Source organism: Malus domestica, chromosome 15 (assembly GCF_042453785.1).
Source record: "Malus domestica chromosome 15, GDT2T_hap1".
In the NCBI taxonomy this organism is placed as follows: domain Eukaryota; kingdom Viridiplantae; phylum Streptophyta; class Magnoliopsida; order Rosales; family Rosaceae; genus Malus; species Malus domestica.
Window position 1 is genome coordinate 7,900,773 of NC_091675.1, and position 21,326 is coordinate 7,922,098.

Below are 21,326 nucleotides of genomic sequence, written 5' to 3' on the forward strand. Positions count from 1 at the left end.
ACTTAGGTGAGTCCTCCAAGAGTACATATGACCTGTACTCTGCGGGAGATTGCCCGCCTTGGAACTCATTCAAGACAATGTCTTTCCTTAACATCACATATCATCAGCACAAATGTCATAGGGATGAGCAGGGAATTTTATTTCAAATCTCCTATTTTAAAGTGCTGAAATATAAGTCACGCATTATGGATTGTTTCTACCCATTGGACCTTCTTCATGGGATCTCCAATCACAAAGGTTGGGTTTCTTCCCTAGGTGACTTCCTTATGGGTTTAAGCCCATCCCCCTTGACAAATCTAGGACTCCATTCCTAGATAGACCTTTGGTTAATTGATCGGCAATGTTCTTTTCCAACTTCACATAGTCCAAAGAAACAACTTATTTAATTTCTTATTTGTATGTGTCTATCTCACTAAATCTATCACAGCCTTATTATCACAATGTATGGAGATGGCAGGTATAGGCTTGGTCACCAATGGGATATCAAGCAAAAAATTCTTAATCCATTCAGCCTCTATACATGCAGTATCAAGAGCTATAAGTTCAGATTCCATTGTACTTCTAGAAATTATTCTTTGTTTCTTAGATCCCCAAGATATAGCTGCTCATCCCAATAAAAATACATAACCTGAAGTGGATTTCACTTCGGAGCTATCAGTGATCCAATTTGCATCACTATACCCTTCTACTACATAAGGAAATCTTTTATAGTGTATAGAATAATCCATAGTTCCTCTTAGATACTTAAACACTCGCCTTAACGCATTCCAGTGTTCTTTACTTGGATTATGAATGTATCTACTTAGCCTTCCAACCGCATAAGCTATATCGGGTCTAGTTTTATTTGCCATATACATCAAAGACCCAATCATTTGAGAATACTCGAGTTGACACACGGGTTCACCACTATTTTTAAGTAAGCTCACACTTGGTTCATATGGTGTCGATACAGGATTGCAATTGAAAAAATTGAACTTTTTAAGCATTTTCTCAATTGAACTAGCTTGGTTTAACCTGCTTGTGTTCTTTCTACTTTCATTCCCAAAATAATATTGGCTTCTCCTAGATCCTTCATATCAAATCTCTTTGACAGATAAGACTTTACATTTTTCACAATTTCCAGACTTGTTCCAAATTGTAATATATCATCAACGTAAAGACATAAAATAACACACTGTCCATTGCATTCCTTATAGTAGACACACTTTTCATGCTCATTAATTTCAAAATCATATTCTAAAATGACTTTATCAAACTTCTCATGCCATTGCTTAGGAGCTTGCTTGAGTCCATATAGTGATTTAACCAACTTACACACTTTATGTTCTTGGCCTTTCACTATAAATTCTTCGGGTTGCTCCATGTAAATTTCTTCATCTAAGTCTCCATTCAAAAATGTTGTTTTAACATCCATTTGATGTACTACTAAATTCTGTATAGAAGCTAATGTTATGAGGATCTTAATTGTGGTAATCCTAAACACAGGAGAGTAAGTGTCAAAATAATCAATTCATTTCTTTTGAGTGAATCCCTTGGCTACTAGCCTAGCTTTGTACTTGTCTATACTTCCATCAGGCTTCAGTTTCTTCCTAAATACCCACTTACAACCAATTGGTGTAGTACCGGGTGGTAAATCCGTTAACTCCCAAGTGTTGTTTTGTAAAATAGACTCAACTTTACTATTCATAGCTTCTTTCCAAAATGGAGCATCGACGGAGATCATGGCTTCCTTATATGTTGTTAGATCACTTTCAATTAGAAAAGTATAAAAATCATCACCAAAGTTCTTCTCCACTCTAGGTCTTTTACTCATTCTAAGTTCAGCTAGAGGTTCTTCTTCATTGTTACTTGATGGCTAATACTTGTGGAGGCTTTATCAGTACTAGTGCATGATCTATCTACCACTTGCTTTTGCATTCTAGTCTTGAAAGGAAATATGTCTTCAAAATATGTTGCATCCCTAGACTCCAATATAGTGTTATTCAAAATTTCATTTATTTCAAAGTTGATGACTAGAAATCTATTGGCACTACTATTATGAGCATAACCTAAGAAAACAGTATCCACGGTTTTAGGTCCTATCTTCTTTCTCTTAGATTCTGGGATTGCAACTTTAGCCAAACACCCCCACACTTTCAAGACTTGGAGATTTGGTGTTCTCTTTTTCCACATTTCATATGGAGCAGTAGTGTTGTCTTTAATGATTACTCTATTTAATATAAAACATGCAGTCAAAATTGCTTCCCCCCACAAATTTTCCGGTAATCCAGAACTCAAAAGCATTGCTTTCACCATGTCCAATAAAGTCATATTCTTCCTTTCTGCAACTCCATTTGATTGTGGAGAATAAGGTGATGTTACTTCATGTATAATACCATGCTCTTCACAAAAAACACTAAGATCGGTAAGAGTGTACTCACCATCTCTATTAGACCTTAGTCTTTTTATCCTTTTCTCTAATTGATTTTCCACTTCTGTCTTGTAAATCTTGAATTTACCAAAGACTTCATCCTTAGTCTTTATCAAATAAATATAACAACACTTCGAACAATCATCTATAAATGTGACAAAATACTTATTACCAGCTCTAGTAGGTAATCTATTTAAGTCACAAACATCACTATGTATAAGCTCTAAAATTTGGGTATTTCTTTCGACGGACTTAAAAGGTTTCTTGGGTTGTTTTGTTTGTAACAAATTTCACACTTATGCTTGAGATTCATGTTTGACTTTGGGACTAGATCCAAATCCATCATTTTCTTAATTTTGAACAAGTTTACATGTCCCAAACGTCCATGCCAAACATTACTAGATTCAACATTAAGAACTTTTGGAATATTATTGCACTCGGAAGAAACACTTAACTTAAATAATCATTTACTGATAAAACCTTTTCCAATAAATACATTATTCTTGGTTATTACAACCTTATTTGATTCCATTATAACTTTGTAGCCTTGCTTTACTAAGCATGATCCACTAATTAAATTTCTTCTAATATCAGGTACATGTCGCACGTCCTTCAAAATTAAGACATTTCCAGATGTCATCTTTAGTTCAATGTCTCCAATTCCAAGCACTTGCGACATTGAGTCATTTCCTAGAGTTATACATCCTCCACCTGATTTTTGATAGGTTTTAAAAAATTCACGATCAAAACAGACATGTATGTTAGCTCTAGAATCTACCCACCAATCCTTATTTTCATAAGTAAAATTGACAAAGGAATCATACTTAAAATGTGGTTGAGAAGATTGTTGCTCCATCAGCATATTCACTTGGGCTTTTAGACCATTATGATTTGACTTATACTTGTTCTCCTCAGTCTTCTTGTAGAAGCAATCCTTAGCCTTATGATTGGCTCTTCCGCAAACAAAGAAAACCCCCTTCTCTCTCCCCTGATCCTTAGTCTTGTGAAAGTTCTTATTTTGGTTGGGTGATTTGAATTTAAAATTTGTTCTTCTAGGTTTTAAATTCCTCTTATTATTTATGGTGAACTTGGTTTTGTTTTTTCATATTTGTTGGTGTCATTCTCAACTAAGTTCACAGTTGTTTGTCTTTCGGTTTCCTTCTTTTGGCTTGACCTATGCTTCTCTTCGATCCTAATTGAATTTATGACTTGAACCAAAGTAAATTCTCCTTGTTTATGCCTTAAGGTTCTAGTATAGTCATTCCAAGATTGAGGCAATTTATCAATAAGGCATGAGACTTTAAAGTCCTCACTAAACTTCGTTCCTTTCTTTTCAACACCTCTTAATAGCTCTTGATACTCATGTATTTGTTCCCCCACAGACTTATTATTTACCATCTTATAATCATTAAAGTTTGAGACCGTGAACCTATCCATCCCAGCATCTACAATTCCATATTTCGCTTCTAAAACCTCCCAAAGTTCTTTGGCGGTAGATGTAGTAGCATGATACACATCATAGAGATGATCAGAAATGGCACTTAAGATTCTATTGTGACAATGGTATTCTATGAGTTCAGGGGTTAGTTTAGAAGATGACTCTTTAGAAGAGGAACCTTTGTTTGATTGAGTTTCTTCAAGTGCAGATACAAGTCCTAAGACAGTTAGCCAATATTTCACTTGTTTTTGCCACCTACGAAAATTATGCCCACTAAATTTTTCAGGCTTAACACTATTGACTTCTTCTAGGCTTGCCATTTGTTATGTAATACTGACTAATAACAAGAGAGAGATATAAGATTGCTATAATACTGTAGAAATTAAAATAGTTTGTCACTCAAAAGTTTCAACACATGTAGAAATTAAAACTGTTTAATAATCACAGATCAATTAATCATGCACAGATTTAATTAAAGCATAAAAAAATTCACAAATATCAGTATGCAAATGTAGTCAAATTGTAATAATCTCGTTCAGATTTAATTAAAGCATAAAACAACCAACCAATGTCAGTATGCAATTGTAGTCCAATCACGTCTGTTCCAAAACTATTCAATTGTACTGTAAATTGATGACTGTTCAATATTTAATAACTACTTGCAGTTAATTATTAGGATTTTCAAAGATGCACGGGTTCCAATGATGCAATGAACGTGATCTTGGCTTTTAATAATTATTTGATACTGAAAAATCACACACTAATGCAATTGTATGCAAATCACAGTACACAAGTAATATTTAATTATTAATTGTGGTTTACCAAGATTATCAACCCCAGACAAAGTTGACAGATTTGCAATATTAAAATGTTTTGGTACTACAAAATAAAAAATAAAAAAAATAAAGAGAATGCAAAGAGTCCAAAAGACAATGAATTAAAGGCAAGGTTTGTCTTCTTTGTCAATTCAATGACAGGACACAATAAATTAAGCCTTCTCAGACAATTCAATGACAGGGATGAATAAAACAAATGCACTGAGTTAAAAAACAACGACAGGACCCGAAACAAAAATTAATAATAAGAATGCAGAGAGTCAAAAGTGTATGAACGACAGAACCCTAAAAAATTTCACTTTCAACACAGGAAAAACTACAATTTTTAGGGCTTTCAAGGTATTGTAAAAATAGATTGTAAAGTTTGCAATTATATTATCACATGGATACGGATTTAGATTGTGATATATTACAGAAATATACCAATTATTTATATGATCAAATATATCAAATCAAATGTATAATCACTATCAAACTTATGAAATTTAAATTGGGAAAAAAAGAATAAGAAAATCTGGCCTGTGAACCAAAGAGAGGCGCGATGTCGCTGCTCTAAAGCCGTAGACGCCTTCCTACATGCAGGTTATGGTGGTGCCTACAACTCCAAGATACAACACAAAGCCTCACAGGATGTCTGATCCTATATGCACGTCAACGGCAGACGGGATTGCCAAGTAGTGATCAATTGCCCAAGAATTATGAAGTAGGAATGTAAATAGACTGACAGAGATATGAGAATTGATAAGACAGAAAAGTTTTAAGCGTATATTGTTTTCTGTCTGAGGTTTCATATTTAAAGAACTCCTCATACCCTTTTAAAAGAAATATGACTTTTCAAATAAAACACAACTCTTAAATATTATAAATAAATAAAATAAAATAATAATAAGTTCGAAATCTTTAAAATAAAATATTATTAAAATAATTAAAATAACCAACAAAATCTTCCTAGCGGCGCAAATACTCTTTCAACAGAATGAGGCATCCGAGCTAACCTGAGCTTCCATGAAGAAGCATGTTGGAAAGTATTTAGCTTTAAGGACATAAGCCACCAAAGAATTTGGCTCCGAGAATCCGCCAACCCTGTTTAGCGAGCATACTCATATTAAACGTATACAGATTTCCAAACCCAAGTCCACCTTCCGATTTTGGAGAACACAAATTGTTCCACGAGCTCCATTGGATCCGATTCTCCCGTCATTCCCGTTCCACCAATAAGAAGAAATAAGCTTGTTCAAATCATCACAAAAGGACTTCGGGAGCAAGAAACATCCCATCGTATAAAGGGGGATGGCCTGAGCAACAGTTTTCGCCAAGATTTCTTTGCCGGCAGCGCTGAGAAGCTTACCTTTCCAGCTTTGAAGACGTTTCCATAGCCTTTCTTTAATATACCCAAAACAATTGCTTCGATTTCGTTCCACGAGAATAGGCGTCCCCAAATATTTGTCATGTCTGCTCACACACTTACCCCAAGTAACTGGGCGATGCGGATTTTGATTGGGGCCTTAACATTCCTGCTGAAACAAACCTGACTATTTAGGAGGTTGACTTTCTGCCCAGATGCTTGTTCATGTGCATGGAGAACATTTGAGATTTGTCGGCATTCATCTTCCCTAGCACGGCAGAATAGCAAGCTGTCGTCGGCGAACAAGAGGTGGTTAACCGACGGAGCACCATGGCAGAGAGAGATACCCCGGGTTAAACCATCCCGTTCCAAATTAGCCATTAGAGCCGACAGTCCTTCCGCACAGAGGAGGAAGAGATAGGGAGAAAGGACCCTGACGAAGGCCGCAAAAAGGGCGAAGAAAGCCACGCGGACACCCGTTGACGATGAATGAGTACGAAACAAGGAGACGCAAGCCATCAAGAGCTCAACCTATCGATTAGGAAACCCCATTTTGGAAAGGATCCCCCTAAGGTAGTTCCACTCGATACGGTCATAAGTTTTACTGATGTCCAGTTTGAGAAACAAAAGACCATTCTTTTCCCTGCTGACGCCGTAATAATTGGTTGGAAATCTCAGACGCGAGGATGGCATTATCAGCAATGTTCCGTCCTGGTACAAACGCACCCTGGGATGGGGAGATAATCTGGGTCAGATGACATTATAGTTCACAAGTAAAAATTGACGATGGAACACTAATTTACCCTTGAATTTGACGAGATAGTTGATGAACTTTACCGACAATGGATTAATCGGTTAATTTTAAATAGTTTAAGGGTTAATTTTTAAAAGAATAATTTAGGTCAATTTCAATTGAACTAATAATTCAAGTGACAGTTTACACGCTAGAAAAATTTCTGCTACCACGCGTAAGCAAAGTAAAGGAAAGAAGTTTGCGGAAGTTTCACGGGTTGTCCATTTCCTGGAAGTTGTCCCAACCTTTACTTTTATTTATGGAGTCGTGTCGAACCTTTTCCTGAAGAAAGGAGAGATGATAAGAAAACTTTCTCAAAAATCTATAGACTCTTAATAAAAATAAAAAAATAAAAAATTGGACCGAATCTTACTCCAAGAAGTTTGTCGGCTCCGTAACTTCAAATGAAATGATGCTCAGGGTTCTTTTTTTATATTAAAATGAGTTTTAACGAATCGTTTTTTGTATTGTTTATTTTTAATAAAAAATTATATTTTAATTTATTTTAGTATTATTTACTATATTTTTATTTATTATTTTTCATTAAAATTAGATTTTTTTTTTAACTTTTCGCTAATTTTCGTTATATTAAATGGATTAGAGCGCGGTTGTCGATTTCGGTGGAAATTGTCCCACCCTTTACTGTTACTTTGGGGGTCAAGCGTCAAACCTTCTCCTGAACAACTGTATATTTATCCTCCCCGGCAGCAGGATCACCTCTTTGCTGGAATAAATCATCAGTTTTAGCTATGGACTGCCATGATTCGTCACTCATCACACCAAACAGAAGAATAATCCGCCGTCAAGAACTAGACAGGGCGGAGAACGCATGGAAGAAACTGGAAGGCGTCGGCGAAAAACAAGAGCAAACAGTAAGGCGTCTGGAAACAACGGCGATGCTGTTGGTCGGATCTTATGTCTACCTGCAAAGCCTCATATTCCAATCTGTTAGCCGCATGCCGTGCGAGTTCTGGTGGGCGCCGTTCAGCCTCTCGTGTCTGATTTGCGTCGTCTTCGCCATCCCCTTCAAGAGTTTCGTAACGAAATGGGAGCGCACGCAACGTTATTACGAGATCAATTTTCTTAAGGAAGATTTGGTTCACCTCCAGATTGTGGTTTTCTCCCCATCGGATCACGATGAGCAGCTGGAGCGGCAGCAGCAGCCGGCAGAGATATTGAGGAACGATGCTGCGAAAATGTATCAGAGACGCGCTTTCATCTGTTTGGTTTCTTTAGCTCTTGTTGCGTACACGATTGTTGTCCTAACGGCGTGTAGATCTATTCCCTGTCAGAGAGTTGCTATTTTGTAGACGTACGGTACGTTCTCCTATTAATCCTTTCAATTTACATGCGAATTTCCGAATTCAATTTGAAATGGAAAGCAGATAATAAAGTCAAAATACCCTCTGAAGACCTTCTTGCGGGATCGGAGGAAGCTTTTGCGGCGTGGCTGGATCTTACGATCTCTCTCGAAATTTTCTGACGTCGTTTTCTAACGATCCGTCAAGGTCGATTACTTGGTTGTTCTGGATTGTATATGTAAGGCATTATAACAATCAAACAATTTCATATTTTCTTCATTTTGAATTCTAACAGCTACAAAATATGAGGAAATCACTTTCCGTAGAGAAAGTTGATTAGTACCTACCCAGAGGCGACCGAACGGCAGCCACTCGGATTGCGAGAGCTGCTTCGGATCCATTTATATTTGTAAAACGTGAGTAAATATTAAAAGGGAATGTAAAGATTGTGTAAATATTAGGAGTTCTTTATTAGGAAGGATATATGTTTGTGTTCTTTATTGTTTCCTTATGAAACAAGGATTATATGTGTATATATTTCAATTATGTAAACAATGAAATTTGTTTGTACCATACTTGATCAATCCAGAAATGACTAATTACCGGTCAACGTTATACCGTCAAGGACTCAGAAGAGTTTCCCTCCAACCAGGAGGCCAATCACAGTGCAACACGTGTCGACATCAGAAGCCAATCATAGCACAACACGTGTTAACATCAGAAGTCAATCACAACATGACACGTGTCAATGTCAGAACAAAGCTAGAAATTCTCTTCTATAAAAGGAGATCATTCTCCCACAATATTTCTTTGTACTAAATTATTCACTAGTACTCAATAAATGAGACTTTCAACTTATATACTTGTGTAAACCCATCACAATTAATGAGAACTCATCTATTCCGTGGACGTAGCCAATTTGGATGAACCACATACATCTTGTGTTTGTTTCCCTGTCTCTATCCATTTACATACTTATCCACACAAGTGACCGGAGCAATCTAGTGAAGGTCACAAACTTAACACTTTTTGTTGTATCAAAGTCCTCACTGATTTTGTGCATCAACATTTGGCGTCGTATGTGGGAACGACACTTATTCTCACTCTCTTCAGCTTTGTTAAGCTAGTTTCCACCATTCGTACACTTTCTTTTGACTTGGCATCCCTTTCCAACATGAGAGCGAAGGAAGCCACAACACACAGAATGACACCCCTCTTGCACCTAATGCAAAGTAACGAAAAAAGGAAGGAAAGAAGATTGATCTTCAAGCTAAAGTCGATGAGCTAGAAGCTCAGAACAACAAGATAGCCATGAAGAATGAGATCCTCTAGGAGCAGTATGAGAAGCTCTTTGAAACGCTCCACGAAACTAGACGTACTCAAACACGCGAGCTCGTTACCTATGTGGACATCAACCATCATCTGGGTGCCCCCAACACGAAAGGTCACCTTCCTTCGACATGGGTATCCCTGATGAGGAGCGAGCTAATCATCAAAACATTGATCAACATGAGACTTCTCTCAACCCAGCTGCTTCAACCCGAAGCAGGAAAAGTGGACGAAGACACCTCCTTGCAGAAGGGTTTGAATGATTAAAAGCCGTTTATCGTGACTGCGGAGACTTCCTAAAGCAACATCGAGAGAATCCCCTCCACATATGCTCAAGATTAATGACCCAATGGTTTCTGAAAGACTCGGTCCCCTCCTACGACCCAGGCCAGCTGCCAATCTAGGGAATGAACGACAGGTCCCAGAGGAACATGAAGGTACAGGAAACTCGAATGTATTTCGACAGACTCGCCCTAAAAGTCAGTACGGCGAGTCCAAGGAAAAATCACACGTTCTTGCTCAAACTTTCCTACTTCCAAGAGGCGATGGAGATTTACGAAAGAAAATTCCAGTGGTATATGACTCCACTCAGGACCCCCTTATCCTACAGCTCATTGAGGAAGAAAACAAGTTGAAGGCCGAACGTCAGGCCGAGACACCTGACTGGAACCAACCCAGGCCTGACCTTCTCACAAGGAGGATCCTTGACACCTCCTTCAAGCGAAGACAAAACAAAATCTTGGTTTACAACTCTATACTGAAAGAGAAGACCCGATTGAACACCTTAACCTCTTTGAGTCCACCATAGCATATCGGATGCACACCGATGAAGAACAATGTCTTCTTTTCCCTTCCACCCTCTCTGGCGGAGCTCTAAATTGGTATTGCTGTCTTCCACCTGACACAGTAGACTCATTTGAAGAACTGAAGAAACTGTTTGTCTTTCAACACATCTTCCAAATCGATCGCTTGCATTCTGCAGATGAGTTGTACACTATTCACCAGAAGCCAGACGAGTCGCTAAGAGAGTATGCCGGTTGTTTCAGCCATGAGTATTCTCGCTGCGCTGAGGCAGATGACAATACCACCCTCAAGGCCTTCACTGCAGGCCTACGTGATTGTTTCTTCAAGTACATGATCAATGCCAAAACTTGGAGGATTTACTCTGAGGTGATGGCATATGCTTACAACCATGTCTCCGCCGAAGTAAGGACATACCAAGGGAACCCCCATATGGTTAACCTCTATCAACAAGTGGGAAGTGGAAGTCAAGTTCTACCAAATGAGGAGATCTTGACCATTCAGATACTTATTGCATCATCTCCTGCCTCATTTAGCTCTCAGCAACAGGGATAAAAGTTCGTATCAAGACAACCAGGGGTGAACGTACCGTCGACTATTATGATTATGGGGCTAAGCCTCACTCTTTCAAAGTGGAGGACTAAGTATTGAAGCAAATACTATTATAAGAAGGCATACACATTACAAATGTTTTAACCCTCAACCGCTTGAGATCTTTTGTCACACAAGCCATTCGGCAAATATTTAAAGAAGAGGGAATTCAGACAACTTCTCTTGAGTCTTTTGCATTCCTAGCACTTGGACCCTTGGTCTATGCTGACCTACCCCTATACTCTAACTCAAAGCTTCAACATGGGTACTTTGACACAAAGTATGTGATACTAAGTGTTACAACCAACGTGGTTCACATATCGAAAGCATGGATCCCTTCACGCATAGCAAAGCATTCATAAGCATCACTTATGTCAATCAACATAAACATAATACATTCTAACACATTCATACATAAACATCATACATTCCAACACATTCATACATAAACATCATACATTCCAACACATCCATACATAAGCCAACTGTGCTTCGAAAGGGTTCAACATACTTTGTATCATTCGACACTTGCCACAATGTGCCTTGACACCTTACTCTTATTCTCACCAACCAGGTGATGAAATGTGAAAAAGGAACTCATCTTCATGCCACCAACATGTGATAAAATGTACAACACATACTCTCCTTCATGCCACCAACCAGGTGATGAAATGTACAACTCGTACTCTAATATCATTTGGTAACTTGGCACTCATACCACTAACCAGGTGAAGAAAGAACTCATCTTCATGCCACCAACTAGGTGATAAAATGTGATGAAAAGTGATGAAGGAATTCACATTCGTACCCCCAACCAAGTGATGAAAGCAAATCACCATTCATTCCACCAACCAGAAGACGAATGGTACAACTTGTAAATGTAAACTCTTAACATTCACAAATAATCAAAAACCCTCAAGCTTTACAACTCAACTAGGGGATGACTTATGTCTAACAAGAGTTATAGTCACCAACAAAGTCTTATTGCAAGCCAACAACGGCTTCAGTGCATGGTATACGAAGATCAAACTCTTTAGCCCTCTTGCATCTGCTTCAGACATTTCTCCTCTGTAACAATGCAAACACTACAACTCATAGAAAGCTTCACACACTTTTGATCAAGACTGTTCGAAGCAAATTCAATTCATATAGTTCATCCAAACCTTCGACTACTACAAGGTGTGACTTGCATCACAATCTCTTGCTCAATATTGTGGAAGCAAAATTTGTATACGTTGTCTCTCCCACATTTTTAAATTTCTAGTTTTCCCAAAAAAAAAAAAAAGGAAATTCAACAAAGCTTCATCAATGAATGACAACTACAAATTCTCAAAAGCTTCACACACTCTTAATCAAGATAGTGTGAAGCAAAACCAATTTATGGTGGAAATCAAAAGCTTCATCAATGGAGGGCAACTACAATCCTCAAAAGCTTCACACACTCTTGATCAAGATAGTGTGAAGCAATGGAGGACAACTACAATTCTCAAAAGCTTCACACACTCTTGATCAAGACAGTGTGAAGCAAAACCAATTTATGGTGCCAACAAGAGCTTCATCAAATGAGTTCAACCACAATTATCAAAAGCTTCACACACTCTTGATTAAGACAGTGTGAAGCAAAACCAATTTATAGTGCCAACAAGAGCTTCATCAATGGAGGGCAACCATAATTCTCAAAAACTTCACACACTCTTGATCAAGACAGTGTGAAGGAAAACCAATTTATAGTGCCAACAAAAGCTTCATCAATGAAGTGCAACTACAATTCTCAAAAGCTTCACACACTCTTGATCAAGACAGTGTGAAGCAAAACCAATTTATGATGCCAACAAAAACTTCAACTCCAAAGTTTCAACACAAAAGCTTCACCTACAAAGCTTAAACACCAAAGTTTCACCTATAAAGCTTCACCTACAAAGCTTCAACACAAAAGCTTCAACTCCAAAGCTTCACTTACAAAAACTTCAACTCCAAAGCTTCACCTACAAAACTTCAACACAAAAGCTTCACCTACAAAACTTCAACATAAAAGCTTCACCTACAAAGCTTCAACTCCAAAGATTCACCTACAAAGCTTTAACTCTAAAGTTTCACCTACAAAAGCTTCAACTCCAAAGCTTCACCTACAAAGCTTCAAAACCAAAGATTCACCTACAAAGCTTCACCTACAAAACTTCAACCTCAAAGCTTCACCCACAAAAACTTCAACACAAAAGCTTCACCTACAAAAGCTTCACCTACAAAAGCTTCAACTTCAAAGCTTCAAGCTTCACCTACAAAGCTTCACCCACAAAAACTTCAACATAAAAGCTTCACCCACAAAAACTTCAACATAAAAGCTTCACCTACAAAGCTTTAACTTCAAAGCTTCACCTACAAAGCTTCACCTATAAAACTTAAAAATATATATATATTTTTTTTCAGAAATTAGAAAATTCAAAAAAAAAATTGAAAAAAAAAGAAAAAAAAGGAGAGCTTAGGCCTCTCCTTCTTTGGGTTTAACAACTTTCATAACAAATGTACATGAAATAGGAGTTTTGAGTTACCACTTAGAAAAGAAAATGGTGAAGTTTTGTTACTTTGGAAACTTGGCTACTAGCAAGGCACCTCCTTCGTCAACTCCCTCGACCAAAGACTTGGGGGATTCCTACCATATGCTATTGCACCTTGATACTCGGAAGTCTTACGACCACTCAGTGACTTAGATTTTTCAAGTCTCCAATCGAGAAGTTTACCTCACTCGGAAAATTCAGGGAGCACTACCTCAACCTACATGCTTCACTCACAAAACTTCAACATACAAGCTTTAACAAAAGAAAAAATTCAAAGAGCTTAGTGAAGAAGGCTTTGCTGTATTTAACACAATACGTTGAAATGTAGCAAAGCTTATTTATTGATATCTCCGATAAGTTACCAATATGTACATATACATGAATCAAAATAAATAAACAGGAGGGAGCTTTCACAAAGGTTGCTCATGAGAAGTCTCAGCAGTCGGCAGAGCCCCAGAAAGAGAAGACACCCGAGGGTGATCATTCGGAGCCTCAGTATTGGGCAGAACTCTAGAATGAGGAGGCACCTGAGGTTAATCATTTGAAGCTTCATTACGCGGTACAGCCCAATAAGACTAAGGCAATAAATGCTTTTGGAACAAACCCACAAACCTTTGATGATCAAGTAAAATCTGACCATCAGATTTCTGCAGCTGATCAAGCTTTCTCTTCATGTTTGTAGCATAGTCATGTGCGACCTGTGCAACTGTTTCTTCTCATGCTTGAGTCATCTGATCTCCTGTTTGAGACTTATCACTTCAGCTACCAATGATTCAACTTGGCGGGTTCAAGCAAATAGGCGTTAGGCAATATTAGACACAGAACCTGCACACTGAACACTGAGAGCCAGAGAATCTTTAACAGCCAACTTATCAGACCGTTTGGAAAGTAGTCTATTATCTTTGGGAGTAAGAATGTTCTTAGCCACCATCGCAGCGGTCATATCATTCTTCATCATAGAGTCCCCAACGGTAAGAGAACCAGTAGGGGATAAGAAAGATGGACACCATATGTTGTCTTGAGGAGGCATGGCTGCCTCTTCACCAAAGTTCAAGTCAAAACAACGGTCAGATGGACCAGACATTTTCAGAAATGATGAATAAGAAATGAGGTCCAATAAATATATGAAGTACAAAAATAAAGGGAAAATTCTTACAAGCAATAACTCTTTGAACGTACTTCTTGCACACAATTGGTACCCCTATAAAAGAAATTGCAGCATGGCCATTTGTTCAAAAATCGAAGAGGCACCATTCTCCGGATTTCGAGAAGCGGCTTTTCCTGAGTAAAATATGTCTATAATCTCCACACACAACATCAGCTCCTGGGGTACCACAGATAACTTTACCAAAGATCTCCAACAAAGTTTAGACACATAAATTTTGAAGGTCCAGCTACTCTACTATTACCCACAAGGGTAAAGGAACAACACCACTGCTTGATAACTAGAAAGTCCTTATGCGTGCCAACCTCCGTGCTCCGTGGCAAGGCAGACTGGTAAAAATGCCCAACCTTTACTCACATTTGATAAAACACTCCCAACAAGATTGCTTGCTCAAAAATCGAAGAGGCACCGCTCTCCGAATCTCGAGAGCCAGATTCCCAACAGGATTACGTGCTCAAAAATCGAAGAGGCATCGCTCTTCGAATCTCGAGAGTCAGACTCCCAACATGATTTCTTGCTCAAAAATCGAAGAGGCACCGCTCTCCGAATCTCCAGAGCCAGACTCCCAACAAGATTGCTTTCTCAAAAATCAAAGAGGCACCACTCTCCAAATCTCGAAAGCCAGACTCCCAACATGATTGCTTTCTCAAAAATCGAAGAGGCACCGTTCTTCGAATCTCGAAAGTCAGATCTCCGACATGATTGCTTGTTCGAAAACCGAAAAGGCACCGCTCTCCGAACTTTAAGAACCAGATTTCCTTGGATAAAGTTTGTCTACAATCTTCACATGCAACATCAGTTTTCCAAATACCACAGACCATTTTTTCAAAATGCTCTAACAAAGTTAAAACACGTGAAGCTTGCAGCTCTCACTACATTGCTATGACCAAGAAGGGTAAAGGAATATTATTACTACTTGTTGTTGGGGAAACTCCTATATATGTCGACATTCATCCTTCACAGACAGGCAGACCTGCAAAAATGCTCAACCCTTTTTCATATCTGAGAGGGCACTCCCAATGAAGCCTCTCGAAATACTCAGCTTTCTTCCCCCCAATAATACCTCTGCAAACCAACCACACAAGAGCAAGAGTATCTCATATCATCAGGGTCAAAAGCAAGAGTATCTCATATTATGCTTTTTTCCTGTCTTTTCCTTTGCCCTTATTTTTACCTGCAAGACAAGGAGAAAGAGAGCAATCAGTCAACACTTGGAATTAAGCTTCAAGTCAGGAACTGACTGCCTGGAACCCCTTGCCTGATTACTTACCTGACATTGCTCTCGAGTACTCATCTTCAACATCTTATGCTTCTAGAAAATATACCACATCTGCCTGAGGAACAGATAGGGCAAGTGAAAATGATACAAGCATGTAGAGACAAACGCAACAAAACACGTTCTGATTCATCTATTACTTTGTCAATAGCAAAAGTATCTCATATTATCAAGGTTGAACGCACTCTTGATTTGATGGACTTATTTTGACCCTCAAATTCTTGAGTCGACCTTATACTCTGAAGGAAACCAGAAAACCCTCCAGCCCAGTTCAAGAATAAGCATGTGGAAATTTACTTCTTCAAAAGCAAAAATATCTCATATTATCTCTTCTCCTTTTTCTTCTTTTTATCCTTCCTGGGACTGATTGTTGGGAGCTCTGATTGCTTACCTTGTCTGTCACCTCTTTCGGCAGATCTCATAGCTCGGCAACTTAGGGGACTCCTACTACATGGTTTGTATTGCGCTTGACCAAGCCTGAAACTACAAGTAAGCTTCAAGTGAAATTGATAATTACCTTGTGCATCTCCACCGGTTAAAGATACCACCCCTGGATTGAGGAAAAGTACTTCCAGAGAAGATGCCACATTTACCTATGAGACAGATAAGGCAAGTGAAAACGATACCACACTTCAGTACTTAGAAGTTTCGTGATTACTCAGCGGCTTGGATCTTGCAAGTCCCCAACAGAGAAACTTCAATCACTCTAGAACTTAGGGGAGCATTGTTTGTACCATACTTAACTAATCCCGAAACTACTAAGCACCGGTCAACGTTATACCGTCAAGGACCCGGAAGAGTTTCCCTCCAACCAGGAGGCAAATCACAGTGCGACACGTGTCAACATCAGAAGCCAATCATAGCGTGATACGTGTCAACATCAGAAGCCAATCACAACACGACACATGTCAATGTCAGAACAAAGTTAGAAACTCTCTTCTATAAAAGGAGATCATTCTCCCACAATATTTCCTAATGTCATTTGTACTAAATCATTCACTAGTACTCACTAAAGAAGAGCTTGAACTTATGTACTTGTGTAAACCCTTCACAATTAATGAGAACTCCTCTACTCCGTGGACGTAGCAAATTTGGGTGAACCACGTACATCTTGTGTTTGCTTCCCTATCTTTATCCATTTACATACTTATCCACACTAATGACCGGAGCAATCTAACGAAGGTCACAAACTTAACAATTTCTGTTGTATCAAAGTCCTCACTGATTTTGTGCATCAACAAAATTCAAGTCGTAAAATTATATTTGGCACCCAAGCCTGGTTTACCGTAACCCTAAAAATTGTAAAACTTTTTTCTATTGCTGTGCTACTCGGCCGACGTAAGTGTCTGCGCTCTTCCTGCAGTGTGACCTTGATGCTGTTGTGTGTTGTGAAGCTTCTTCTTTCCTTTTTGTAAGTCAAGATGACTAGTATGGGAGATAACTCAATGTTGAAATTAGAGGGTGGTTCTCGTACACCAACCAGTAATCGAGTATTGAACCCTGTTGTCATCCAGAACAATGCGTCCGCCGTACCAGACATTGTGAAACTCAACGAATCAAACTATCATCTTTGGTCCAAGGTATTGGAGATACATATCGCTGGACGTGGTAAAAAGGGCTTCGTGACAGGTGGTATCAAAGAACTTGGTGAGGACAATGCTGAGTATGAGACGTGGAAGACGGGAAATGCAATAGTGAAAGGGTGGTTGATCAATTATATGGAGCATGCTATCATGGGATTTTTCATTCACCTTCATACAGCTAAAGAAGTATGGGAAAATGTGGCTCGAACATATTATGATGGTTCAGATATTTCTCAAATTTATGAGTTAAAAGTAAAATCGTTTTGACTTTGTCAAGAAGGCCGTCCTGTTGGTGTGTATTATGCTGACCTCAAGTCTGTTCGGCAAGAGTTAGGTCAACGGAGACCAATCAAGATGGAATGTGCTACAGATCTTAAGACACTTCGTGAAGAAATCCAAATAGATCGTGTTTATGCGTTCTTGGCCGGTTTGGATGATATCTTTGATAAGGTACATAGTGATATTTTACGAATTCAACCCTTACCATATTTCGAGGTGTTTTATGTTGTTATGTGTGAAGCACAACGGTATGCCACTATGATGGGTGGGAGTAACATAAATAGCCAAGAATGGATTTTTTTATTAATTTAGAATTTTATTTGTGAGTTTGAATTGCAGGAGTCATTAAATTCCTTGTGTTGTTTGATGGGGTATAACGATATTGGAAAGCCGGTATTAGAAGTCTGAGTTGGAAGAATCTGTTTTCAAATATTTAGGGGGTGTAGTTGATTTAGATTTTAGAGGATTTTAATGTACATTTTTAGGTGGCAGATTTCAAAGGATTTTAAAAGACTCTAGAATTGTATATGGTTTTTGATAGATTTATATGGATTATATAATAGATTTCTATGGATTTGTTTGGATTTCGTAGTATTTTGAAAAAATTGGAAATCACATACAAAGCTGATAGATCATTTTTAATAAAATCTTGTGACTGAGATTACACTGCCTTCATGACCTACTGCACACCAAACGACGCACGCAGCATAAGTACTTGCCTAAGAGAGCATGAGACTGGTGAGGAGTCCTCTGGAAAGATTAGAACTTGCCAATATAAGGAATTAAGGTTTAGGGTGAGTCACTCCACCTTGGAAAAAATGATCATAAAAATGGTGGCTACTGTTGTAGTGTCTCTAATTCCATTTTTTCACCAAACATGCCAAGATTAGAACAGGCAAAGGGGATTCGAACTTGCCATAACCCAATAGTTAATTGGGGATTAGAATGGATTTTTTTATTAATTTAGAATTTTATTTGTGAGTTCTTGAATCCTGGAGAACTAGATTTTATTTAGAATTAGGGATTAGAACTTGCCAGAACCCAATAGTTGTTTACGAGTAGAATTGGAAAAAAAAAATCCATGATAGATAAGAATGAAGACGATGAAGTCGAAGAGGACGATGAAGATGAAGTGGTTGAGAGGTTCTTCTTTGTTTGAGGGCGTGAAAAGAAATCAGATGGAGGATGGTAGGATTCTTGATAGCATTTGGTATATGTACCATCCACTTTCAAATCCATCAAAATCCCTCTCCCATTCCAATCCTACCAAATCTTTTGCATTCTCACTAAAACTGGATTTAGATGTATTCTTTAAAATCATAATTGATTATTTTTGGATTTGGATGTATTCTTTTAAAATCCTCTTAAATCCTACTTTGACTACACCATAATTTCTAAATCTTTTAAAATCATCTTTTAAAACTGTAATTGACTACACCCTGATTTTAAAGCCTATCAAATCCTATTTGACTAAACACCCCCCCCCTTAATCGCATCGTGAAGAAGTGTAATCGTGCAAAATTCAGTGTTTTGATAATGTGGATCTATAAAAGGATTTTAGTTCTTATTAGCGATATTTCAAAGCTTTATTTGCAATATACCCATATATGGCCCTGTATGCCAGTCACAGAGGCCATAGATTCTCGATTTGCTTCGGTGTGAGACTTCTGGTTACTGATTTTTCATTTTTCAGGACAGCCACCAGTTCTGGTCACACTATGATTGGCACTGGCTTTCTAATCGGTATTTGACCTTCAATATGTGCATCATGTTCTTCAAGCTTTTGTGGAAAATATCAACAGCATTTTCAGGACTTTTTGCCTGAGATCCGAGCTAGATGTTAATGATAGTATTGTTAAAGATTCAATTGGTGATAAAACTTAGAGTTGGTTAGTTTGTTGTAATTGTTGTATTAGACTAGCAAATTAGTTGAGATTGTTACAATTGGTGGCAAGTTAGTTAGAAGGTTAGAGTTATGTGAGAGTATGGAAGGTTGTATATATATACAACAATATTGTAATATTATTACTCAATCAATGAACTTCATTTTCTCTAACATGGTATCACTCGCCTTCTGTCCATCAACTTGATCCAATCCACATTTTCCTTCCCACAGCTTCTTCGCTAAGCTTTCTTCCTCCCTAACCTTCTTTGCTAAGCTTTCACCACCAAACTCTAATTCTCTCCCATGGTGACCTCAGCTTCTCCCTCTTCTGAGTCAACTACACGGATATATCCTGATCATATCTCCAATTCAAGCTCTACTCTCTCCACACCTTCAATCATGATTCAAAATATAGAATCCATGGTGCCAATCAAGCTGACTACGACTAATTATCCCGCATAGAGTGCGATGTTTTCTTTGATCTTACGTCGCTATAATTTCACTGAAATCCTTGATAGTTCGATGCCCCCTCCATCTCAATTCATCTCTGATGCTGCTGGAAATCAAGTTCTGAATCTGGCATAGGTTTCTTGATTCGAGAACGATCAGAACATCCTAATCTGGATCAATTCCACTCTATCTGAATCAATCATCCCTTAAATTATTGGAGTTACAACATCCAGAGAGCTTTGGGCGAAATTGGAGTCATGACTCGCGACGGCCTCTTAATCGCACATCTACAAGCTCCGATCACGTTTACGCAGCATTTCGAAAGGCAATTCCACAGCTGATCAATATCTTCAACAAATTGAAGAGATTGTTGATGCTTTTGCCAATGCCCGTGCTCCGGTTGAAGATTATGAATTAATCTTTATCACACTTCATGGTTTACCACCAGAATATGAATCATTTGTTGATGCGATACAATTCCAACTCAGTTCCACCACACTCGATGAACTGCATGGTCTCCTTCTCAGTAAAGAGATTCAATTGACAAATTGGAAGAAAATTACTCCGACTGTGCAAATTCAGGCATATAACTCCACTGTAGACATCATTCCTACTCAAACTTCTCAGGCCTTTGTTGCTCAACATAATTCTCAAGGTCGTGGTGGTGATTGTAATTTCCCTCAAGGTCATGGTGGTGATCGCAGTTTCTCAAACCCTAGAAACTTCCAGGGACGAGGCAATTTCCGATCCAAAAACTATTGTCCAAATTCTTCTTGTAACAACTCTCAGCGCTACAACCGTGGTGGTCGATCAAACTTCAATTTTTTTGGAAGAAAGATTTCATGCCAAATTTATCGTCAGTTCGAGCATGATGCCATATGTTTCTCATTCTGCTATGGCTACAAGCATACATTCTGCCCAACCTACTTGGATTGTTGACTCCGATGACAGCACTCACATGACCAATTCTTACAGCACTCTTCAAAATCCAGAGCCATACTCCGGACCTGAGCAAGTTTACATTGGAGATGGCAAAGGTTTGCCTATTCTCCACTCTGGTTCATCTACATTACATATTCCTCATCATAATTTTGAACTTAGTAATATGTTACATGTTCCTGATTTGGAACAAAATCTATCTTTATCTATTTCACTTTGATGTGGAGGATATTTCTTCAGGGAATATGCTCTTTAAAGGTCCTGTGAGAGATGTCTTATATCCATTTCAACCATAGCCTTCCAGTTCTGTGATATGCAATCACAATGCTTTTGTTGCTTTTGTTCATACT

The 21,326-nt window shown here is 38.3% G+C and overlaps 1 long non-coding RNA gene across 1 annotated transcript; it reads left to right on the forward strand.

Moving 5' to 3' along the window:
• The first annotated feature begins 7,435 nt into the window (after nt 1-7,435).
• Nucleotides 7,436-8,698, forward strand: LOC103415488 (uncharacterized). The gene is made up of 2 exons (XR_011576278.1): nt 7,436-8,139; nt 8,235-8,698. It is a non-coding gene; the product is annotated as an uncharacterized lncRNA (long non-coding RNA).
• The last annotated feature ends 12,628 nt before the right edge of the window (nt 8,699-21,326 follow it).